The sequence below is a fragment of the Amblyomma maculatum genome, chromosome 1, assembly GCF_055883805.1.
Source record: "Amblyomma maculatum isolate TAMU_Amacu chromosome 1, ASM5588380v1, whole genome shotgun sequence".
NCBI lineage: Eukaryota > Metazoa > Arthropoda > Arachnida > Ixodida > Ixodidae > Amblyomma > Amblyomma maculatum.
Window position 1 is genome coordinate 358041542 of NC_139344.1, and position 10768 is coordinate 358052309.

Below are 10768 nucleotides of genomic sequence, written 5' to 3' on the forward strand. Positions count from 1 at the left end.
CTTTAATTTCTTCCCTCATTAATTTTCTTTTTTCATTGTGCTGTGCATAATTTTCTCTTGCGCCTATACATGTCCATGTGCTCCGGTTGGTGCTTGCTACATATCAGTGAATAGCTGAGCTGTGAAATGTCGCCGGAGTACGGATTACAGCAACGGCGGGATACCATCGGCATTATCAGACTCAGTGAACGCCGTCATCTTAGACCGTGAGTATATATCTTTGCAGCATGCCATTGCTTCATAATTGGTTCTATATAATCTCCTACCAGTCCCAAATGTTCTCTTTCCTTATTCTCCTCGAAACAACTGCGCGAAGCATGACTTCAAGAACTAAGCGAATTTTCCTCCGGGTTACATGCAAGCAAGTGCGTGGACTTATTTGCTGGCTGCGATATGAATAGCATTTGCGCCGAAAATAGAGGAGCCGTGCGTAACAGGTGTGTATGCCACCAACACGTGACAGAACACTGCAGGCAGCCATTTGCGCAGTTTTTTGACTGTGCAGCGCGCCGCAATCAATTAGTAACCAGATTCTATGCGCCCGGCTTTGTACATATATTTTGGACAGCCTCTCTTCTGCGCGCAGGAAGCCATGTTCACACAGTTTTTGGATTTTGTTAAGAGTTAAGGGCAGTTTTTTGTTTTCAGATGTACAGACGAAGTTTTGAAAACTGTTCGTGCCGTCTGTGCAAGCGAATTTTACAGTGGGGCAGACATGTGCGTGATGCCGCTTGATGACTAGGCTATAATTAAGTCATAATGAACCTCCACTTTTATAATGGTTAATATCATATTGAGGAATTGAAAGCCGTGAACAGCGCAAGTGAGCCCCTTTTCAAAATTTTCTTAATCGACGCCCCCCTTCTGAGCACGTGCCTTCAGGTGAGGGCGTTATCAGAAAGCGGCGACAATAGGAGAGCGATTTCGCAGACGCGCTTCGAGGGCGGGGGAAAATAACAATACAAGCAAAAAGGCACATCAGCCGTGTGTGCACTGCGTCCCTGTCACTGCAAAGTAAACAACGTGCACGCGGGACACAATGTTCAAAACATTGACGGCCGGTATGAGGCAACCATATCGTCCGAAATATATTGCTCGCGAAGCGCTCGATGACGGCGCGCACTTTCAGGTGAAATGGGACAGGACGTCAGGTCCGCCTGTTCGGCAATTACAGCTCTTTGTACCTCACGTGCCGTACCGTATGCATGAAGTGCACGCCATAGCCATCGTGCAAGAATGTTGAAACCGAAGCAGCGATCCACGTATTCTAATTCTATAGGAAATCATTTGGGAGTAGAAAAGAGCAACTTAATATGACGTGCATGGTTCTTTAATGAACGATATGTATAAATGGACGGTTGAATAGTTACACTAATGGAGTGTTCCGCTAGAATTGTTTACGGCCGTGACCGCAATAAACATTACTCATATTGCTCTTAGCTTTAAGCTCTGGCATTGATAAGCCTATCTAAAGAACCGACTGGCAGTGACAGGTTGTTTACAGCTGTTGATCAAAAGGTAGGCCATCATGCTATTATTGCAGGCATATTTGCTTCTTTTTGTACCTCTGTTTACTAAAACTTAATTTTGTTCCCCATTCCTAGGGACGCTGCACCTCTTACAACACTCACTGTTCAGTCGCTTTTATTCAAGTATACAAAAAGGAGGAAATGCGCATGCACTCATAGGATAGCCTGTCTTTCCGTTAACAGCTGCAAATAACACGCCACTGCTCCTCGGTACCTTGGATGAAGTTTTCAATGGGGTTACCTGAGATGCCTAGCAATTTCTGTAATATTTATACCAATCACTGCAGTGAAACAGAAAGGTAACACTGCATCACTTTAACTCCTGCATGCACCTATAAACGTGCCTTAATTTATTGCCTATTCTTATAGACTTAGGACCTCTTACTATAGGCTTTGTTCAGTAAGCAACCGTCTTTCATTGCTTCAATTTCTATTTCTACACCACTTTCTTGTTGCTCTGGGCGTGATCATTTGATTTCATAGTTCAAATCATATTGTTTTATCATGTGTGAATGATTTAGCCTGCACATACATGCTTTCATTTTTTTTAGATGCGCATCGGGAGCGTTTTCTACGTAGAAGTGGATCGATTGAGTTGTATCACTGGTGCGAAAACCGACAACCCCCAGAAAATATGTGTCCTGTGGTTGGAAGGGCAATAAAGAAGAAGAAAATCAGCGGAAAAGCCTGCCTAAAAAAAGGTAGCACTGCATCACTGTAACTGCTGCATGCACCTTTAAATATGCCTTATTTTTATTGCCTATTCTTATAGACGGTGGACCTCTTGCTATTGGCTTTTTTCAGAAAGCAACCGCCTTTCATTGCTTCAATTCCTATCTCTCCACCACTTTTGTGTTACTTCGAGTGTGATCCTTTGATTTTATTGTTCAAATCATATTATTAAATCGCCGGTGAATGATTTCGCCTACACATACATGCTTTCATTTTTTTTTAGGTGCGCATCGAGAGTGTTTTCTACGTATAAATGGATCGATTAAGTTGTATCACTGGTGCGAAAACCAACAGTTCGGTACCCCCAGAAGATTTGTGTCTTGTGGGTGGCAGGGGTATAAAGAAGAGGATAATCAGTGGAAAAGCCTGCCTAAAAACTTACAAAGATGGCGCAAAAGCGAAATGCTGATCAGGGTTAGAGTCTGATTACTTCTGTTATCCCATTTCACTTGCTAGGTGATGTGACATATATGAAGCACCTTAGTATAATTTGTGGTATACTCACTGAAAATTGTGTAGACATTAACTTTTTTCTCGTTCAATTATTTTGAGTGACGCACGAATTGGAATAAAACGAAGTCATCCACACGTCTAATGCCCATAGACATTAGATGCGTGGATGAGCTCATTAATTGTGTTCCTATGTGAGCATGCAATAGTTTGTCGAATATATTAATATGTTGAAAGTTGATTTTTTTACTGTTAACCGGAGTAATACATATGCTCCATATCATAGCATTATTCGCCTGTAGTTTGTATCTGCTCTTTCCTAAATTGTATTCTACAAAGTATACGTGTGTCATCTCGTACGTCTATTTAACTAGCGAACAATTTGCAATCGAATCCCTTTTGTGATGTTTCAGCTACAAATAATGTATGACAGTTGTGACAACATAGGTAGCTTTAGGTATAACATATAGCGCGAAAATCTTTAATATATGCGATGATATTTTTATTCACCGCATTGGCTAAGCCAGCCTGTTGAAGAGACGAAATGAAAACAAATATGGATGTCTTCGGACAGGAACAGTAATCGTGGTGCCATGACCATTTTTTTAATTAAATTTTCATATGTCGTGGGCTAATGTCTCGACACAAAGGAATGACCCTTAGGTTTGCCAGATGCGGCGCAGTATTCTCAAAAAAAAAAAACGCCTATCACTAAAGCTGGAAAACGCCGTTTTTGTCGTTTCAAAAAGTTGCACGTTTGGAGGCCGGCTGGTTGCGTAAAATTTTGTCATCTACTGTTTTTTACTCACCGCATTTGGGTAACGTTTACTTGTATAAGAAGTATTAAAAGTGTGTTTCATTGATGCAGTTGATTTAGTAAAAAATCGCAAACTTTGCTTCAAGAACAACGCGCTACAAAAATGTTAATGTTCAACCTTACATACTGGCGTGACGCATTGCGTTGTTTGCACTAAAATATTCTGTGTTTATTACGCAGGTCATATTGTTAATTTAAGGCAGAATTTGGAGCTCTAAGCTGCTATGTGTGTTCTCTGTAACGCCACCAAAAGTATTATGCTGGAAAGCGATTTGCTTAAGATTGTAATTATAAAAATTACACATTGAAAAATCATCTTCAAAAATATAGTATTGTTAGTGGTGGTCAAAGCTGACAAATGGAATAATATATTAATAACCTAGATTGAATACTATTGCACCTAGCAATAAAAAAGAATGCAGGACAGAGAAAAAGTTCAGCCTTCACTTGCGTTCTGCCATGAAATTGACAGAAATAGTGAAATAATACCATTTTAAGCTATATTAAGTATTTGTCCCAGAAGCAGAAAAACGGTGTTAAGCGCTGACAATGTTTTAAATTTTACTTAAGGTAAAATGTAACTAAATTAAGCAAATACTAAATTGAAGTTTTGATGCCTATTCCATAAGGGGGAGCCATATAAGCACATCTATAGAACAAAAACAAGCATTTTTATATGTCTAATATTACATTTTGCAGAATTCAATATATTTACTGACTAAAATTAACAAAGTACTTTGCACTGTTTCCACAGATTTTGATAAAAATTGATGTTGCGGCCGTTTCTTCAATTCTTATCAGTTTTCCTTATTTTACCATTTTCTTACTTTTGTCCAATTTCAAAATAATATTCAAAACACACACAAATCTCAAAACACACACAAATCTAGAGCTTCAAATTTTTTCAGAAATAAAGAATGGAACCTAGATAATGTAGAAAAATAGTTTCTGTGCCAAGATATTATTGGATCTTGCAAGAATGCAGGCTGAGTTTGGCCATTATCAGCACAAGCACTCGGTTTAATATTTAATGTTATATTTTTAAACAGTATAACGCAACACTTTTTAGTCCGTAATATTTTTGAGGTACTGAAGATTTTTGAGAGGGATTTGAATGAAAATCGAAGATGATCTTTTTTTAATTGCAGCAAATTTGCCCTTTACTGCTGTTTTCGAATTCTGAGCAATTTTGATGCGTTGTGGAGAACACACCTAGTGGTCTGGAGCTCCAGATACTGCCTGGAATTAAGAACATGCGTCAGGAAGTGAAAACATATTTAGTGCAACCAACCTAATGCATCATATGCCAGTACATAAGGTTAAAAATGAATATTTTTGCAGCGTATCGCTCCTGAAGAAAAGTTTACGATTTTTTAATAACACAACTGCAAAAACAAAATAGGTTTCTAATAGTGTTTGTAAATATAAAACCTGCATATATTTAGTGAGTAAAAAAGAGCAGATGACAAAATCATGGTATCCAAACTTGCAACATTTTGAAATGGCAAAAACAGCGTTTTCTACCTCTAGAGATATACCATACAATTGTTTTTTTTCGAGGAAACTACGCGTATCTTGAAAAACTAAGGTTAATTCTTTTGTGTCTAGATGCTTGCCCACCACATATAAGAATTTCATTGGAAACGAAAGATGGCCATGGGACCTCGATTATATTTCTTATCTAAGGCACCCATAATACGCTGTGAGAAAGCCAATATCAAAGGCTTTTTTTAATATTTCATATTTCGAACGGTTGTGCCATCTAAGAAAATTAGAAAGCTAGGCACACCTTAGCTGTAGCCAGCCCTCACTTTCTGTTACAGCTGCATTTGCTAAGCTGAATTAATGCGTTGATTACTTTATTTTAGCCACGAATATAGCGCTATTACGTGTCAATTTTAAAGAAAGGCCGCAGTGACGCGATTCCTGTAGAATTTGTAAGTGAAATCTGTAAACCTTACAAATCTACTCATATATATGATCTCTTGCAGGTTTTATTCAAGCTACATTACACCTGCTGCGCCCCATAGCTTGAGCCAAGGGTTATAAATAAACCATTAGAAACAGACGATGGAAACCGGTGGTGCATTGCTGGCAGCCACTTAGGACAGCGCAGAAAATTTTTATTTTGTACGTGGGGAAGTGAGGTTATTCGCTTCAAGTACTAAATATTCACTTTAGACAATAAATAGGACTTACAGAGTCGGTGAGCACGTTCGGAAACCCCTGTTTCAATATTTGCGGTTAGAAACCTCATGTGTACCTTTTTTTCCAGCTGTAGATAAATTCCGGGTTATGTAGATACCGAAACCGTTACCAGCCCGTTCGTGCACCTCAACTGTGCTGCTCACAACATGATTTTGAGCGGACAAAACAACCTGCCGCTAAGATTGCTAGCCCCATGCATGAGTAAGGGTGATATGCTGGCGATGGTTGCTTCGCGTCGGCCCTTTGGCGCACATGAAGGCTCGAGTTACAATGAGCGCGCCGAACTTTGCAATGCGGATAATGACTACAAAGCAGTAAGGATATAAATTAGTTTAACAGTATTTTTCAGCTGTAAACTACAAATACAGTCTTGTTGGACGATGTGCTGGCGCGGACGAAGAAACCATAGGCAACTTGTAGGTCTAACGCTACACAGGGCTGTCGAGCCAAGCCAAGTCCTCAATTGTATTGTCCGGGAATCAGATTTCTTATTTTCGTAGTTTCCTATTGTATCTGGCGTTCAAAATGCAGACGTGAGGGTTCTTTATCACAAATAATCAAACGTGGATTGTGCCGGTACTCTTCAAAGTAGCAACACCATTTATTGTGTAAGTCATTAATCAGTAATTTAGGTAAATAATGTCAATAAGGATTCCAAACAAAACCTTTTCTATGGCGCTCAAGGTAGCTTCCAGCAATATATATCTGGTTTCCTTTGCCTGCCTCCGAAATGTTTTTTTTATCCCTTGGATCAAATTTGCTTGGACAAGCAGTATATGTGTAAAAATGATGCACCTGTGAGCTACCCGTTTAAGTGAGCTCCCGTTTAAGTGAACTTCCCACAAAACCAGTCAAAAGCGTATATCAGCTAACCAGCGGCTAGTGCAGCAGTCGTGGGCTTATAGATCGCTTGTGTATATTATATCTAGCCATTTAAAAAAATGAAAATGGTCGCCGAACATTCTCTTGGTAACGATTGTTAGTATAAACTGTTTGCACATCGCAGAAAGCGTAGGAGCGGCAAAAAACCAGCGCGCCAGTCATATGCGGAGACAGCCGATAATCAAGCACTAATTCCTAGTGTGGGATGAAACACTGGCTGTCTCAGCCGTATTGCTGTGGAGGCGATCAAAATGCAACAGGGCACATGCTATGCAATGTATGTGCGTCTTTCATCCTAATAAATCCAAGGCAGCTGAAACTAATCTGGAACTCATCAGTATAGTGTTTCTCATCGACCATAAATTTCGGTACATGAATCCTGGAATTTTCTACATCTTCCTAAAATAATGCGCGCGATTTTATATGCCTCGTAATAGTGTTGTAAATTTTGGTTCCTCATTGTTTCTGTGCAGGTGCCATTTGCGAAAAAGTTGGGGTGGACGATTTGGAGGCACACGCATTTATTCGCAGGTGGCTGCCTGGTTCCTGTGACAGGGGGGGTGGAAGAAAAAGGCGTTATGCTGAAACCTCCCCTGGCGAACCAGGCATGCCACCTGTGAATGCAATTGCAGGGTCAGCCCCCTCACTACGCCTATGAGTGTGCCCTCCAGCTCCCTGGCCCCTTCCACTTCCCGAGAGCCCGCCCTGCCCTGACCAACCCTGCCACTGCCCCGCTAACTGCTGCTGTGTGTGCCCTCAGCACTGGCTAGTAACAACTGCCGTCTATAGTAACAATTGCAATAAATATTATCTTTTTGTGAACCATGCCCTTGTTTTGTGAATATCTACTGGTTGCTCATGAGCAACAATTTGAATTTATATGGCCACTCCTATTTGAAAGGCCATTATTGTCCCAGCAAGTTCGATGTGCTGTCACGAATATGGCTAGAATGAAAAAGGCTGCATTTTATGGCCTGCACAGGCAGTGCCACAAAATGTGTAATCTTGACATCATCAATGGCACATGAATGGAGTAGCCGGTGTACCCATAAACCATTGGATTAATATTGGTATCGACAATATACGGCATGAATGGAGTAGCCAGTGCACCTGCAATGGCTAACCATTGGTATGATATTGGCATTGACAATGGGCCATCAATGGAATAGCGGGTATTAAACAAATATTGGTAATACAATGATGGTATAATGCTGGACAGTATTGGCAAGAATCATGGTGCATGAATGGAAAGTCTAATATTGTGCCTACATTGGTGGCTCCAGCTTGGTTGAACACTGGACCAATCTTGGAACGAAAGATGGGCCAAGAATGGAGAATGTAGTAAAATGCCCAAATGCCAATATCAGTCCAATATTGATGCCATTCTTTTCCAGTGATGAACCATTGTTGGACCAATGCTGGTGTGCTGCTTGGGTACATACATACATACATACATACATACATACATACATACATACATACATACATACATACATACATACATACATACATACATACATACATACATACATACATACATACATACATACATACATACATACATAATGTGTGAGTTACTCTATAACTCTTATGGTTTGATTACTGTTGTCTTAATACTATGTGCACTTCGGAACTTTCCTAACAAGTCTAGGCTTCAGAAGTAGAAGTTGCAACGTCAGCACGCGCTGCAGGTCGCAATAAATTGCAGAGGTGTTATATTAGAAAGCAGTATTTCTCTTGGTAGTACTCACATGCTTTCAAGGAACAGTCGGAATGAATGATACATTGTGAGGCGACAATATCAGAAGTATAGCGCGAGAGTCTACGAGTTGGGACTCAGGGTAGAGAGGCCGCGGTGACGACCATTGGTGAATGACCGCGGGAAATGAAGATGTTCTACTTCCGCAATGGCGATTACGTTTCACTATAGGCTGCATATCTGTATCTGCTTGATGAATACGGGAGCAATATGTTCAGAATAATTCTAGAAAGTTTTGTATTTTTCTCCAGGCTTGATAAAGATTTAATTTGTCAGGTTATACGTCCCTACGAGAGACGGCACACGGATTTGATAAAGTATTATAACTTTATTAGGTAAGCAACTCTACAGCCATTCACAATGTTTTTTGTTTTATTTCTTTGGTTGTGTTTCTTTATCTCCGCCATGCTATTATGTCAAGACTGACATGAATCCTCAAAGTCCGTAATACTGCCTCTTTATCATACGACATCTGCTTTAATCACCCTTACGGTGAATGAATGTTCTGTAAAGCGGGCTTCTCGGCCTATTGATATAAATTGAGGTGAAACGCAACCAAAGTGGGAGACGGGGGGTGGTCCAGTATCGTCGGACGTTACGGCTAGAGAAGAGAAAAGCACAACCACAAAGCGGTTGCTCTGGAGAACCGAGAAGCTGGCTTCAATGGATGGGATACTTTGTGATAAGGGCGCAATAGCCCGAAACCTCAAAACTGTGTCAAGGTTAGAAGCCAAGAAATCCGTTCATCACTGCCATGGCTGAGGCCAAGACAAGGCCTCATATCGAACTGAAACTTACCATCAGCCAGTGCCCATTTCACTCGTGGAAGAATTTTATGGCAAAAATGCGAAAATGTACGACACAAATGCAGTGGTTTCACGCTTAATTCCGAAGAGTAAACATGTTGAGCGATAGCTTATACAACTTGTTCGCCCGAAAAGCTGCTGTCTTAGTGGTAGTAGCTGTAGTAGTCGACACAGCCTCTCAAAAATATTCGGGGAAGGCATGAAAAAACCATATCATGACAATTTTTTGTTCCAGACATTACTATTGATTGTATTTTTATAGGCCTTGAGCAGTTCTAATAATCGGAATAAATTGATTAATGGATGTATTAAAGAAATACAAGTGAAAAAAGTAGGAAAAGAGGATTCAATGGTGTCAAATGCTCAGAGTTAAATGGCAATGCTTGATGCAAATTAGGAAAATTTTGATGTGTGTAATTCATAAAATGTTATTCAAAACAATTAAAAACGAAAGATGAAAAAAAAAGAGAATGAAACGTGAAAAATGTTCAGCATGCAAAGCAATTTCTTGGTGATGTTAATTGACGATATATGGAGTATGTAAATCATCAATAATTCAAATGGCTCAAAAATGAAAGAATTGCAAAATGAAAAAATAAAAAATGCAAACAAAAAATGTTAAAAACATTGCGCGTGTGTTTGAAGGGCTATTGCATCATATCCTTAAAGTGGAGTACTCTGGCGCTACATTGACCCTAACAATGTGCATTTCGCTGAACGCGCATGGACGCCTCATGTTTCAAGAAGTAGTGTCTGAGATTACCAGTGACGTCATCGGCCGACAGCGAGACACAAAAAAAAACTAAAACAAAAGGAAATTATAAAAGGAAGTAAAAACATATTGTGAGGGAGCATTTGCCTTAACGACGTAGCTCAAATGCCACATAAATTTTTGTTTTATTCATGTACCTACGTAGTGACCAGTCGGCATACAGTAAGGAGTGCATTACAAAGACCGCCACGTAAAACAAAACATAATTTTATAGGAGAATATGAAGAACGGCAAGTCGTCAAACGTAATGTAAACGCTAAGCAGGTAATCAGACTCAATGTCGACAATTTCTCAGTAGCCTAAGAACCTAAAATCAGAAATGCAGGATTTCAAAATGGCACGTAAAACAAGGCACAGTATATATGTAATAATACAAGCGCCACACAACGAAACACACGGCTAAGACTCAAGAACCCTAGTGAAGGCTCAACGGCCAAGCTATCATCAAGAAAGGAAAGTCGTCAAGATGAAAGTGGAACGGTCAAGTGAGATTTGAAAAACTGTAAGTAGGTGAGCAGACTCAAAAGAGACAACATGCCTCCATCATACTAAGCTAAAGAAAAAACCCAAAGCTGCATTATACAAGCACAAGCCAGTATCAGTTGCATCAGCATAGCTGGAAATGTGTTTTCAGTCACTGAGATGACACATTTTCACACTTTTATTATTCGACCCGCCGGGGTGGCGCAATGGTTACGGCACTCCACTACTGCGCTCGAGGATGCGGGACCGAATATTGGCCTCGGCGGCCGCTTTTCACTGCAGACGAGAAGCAAGGCACCCGTTTTCTGCAGGATGTTAGTTCATGTTAAA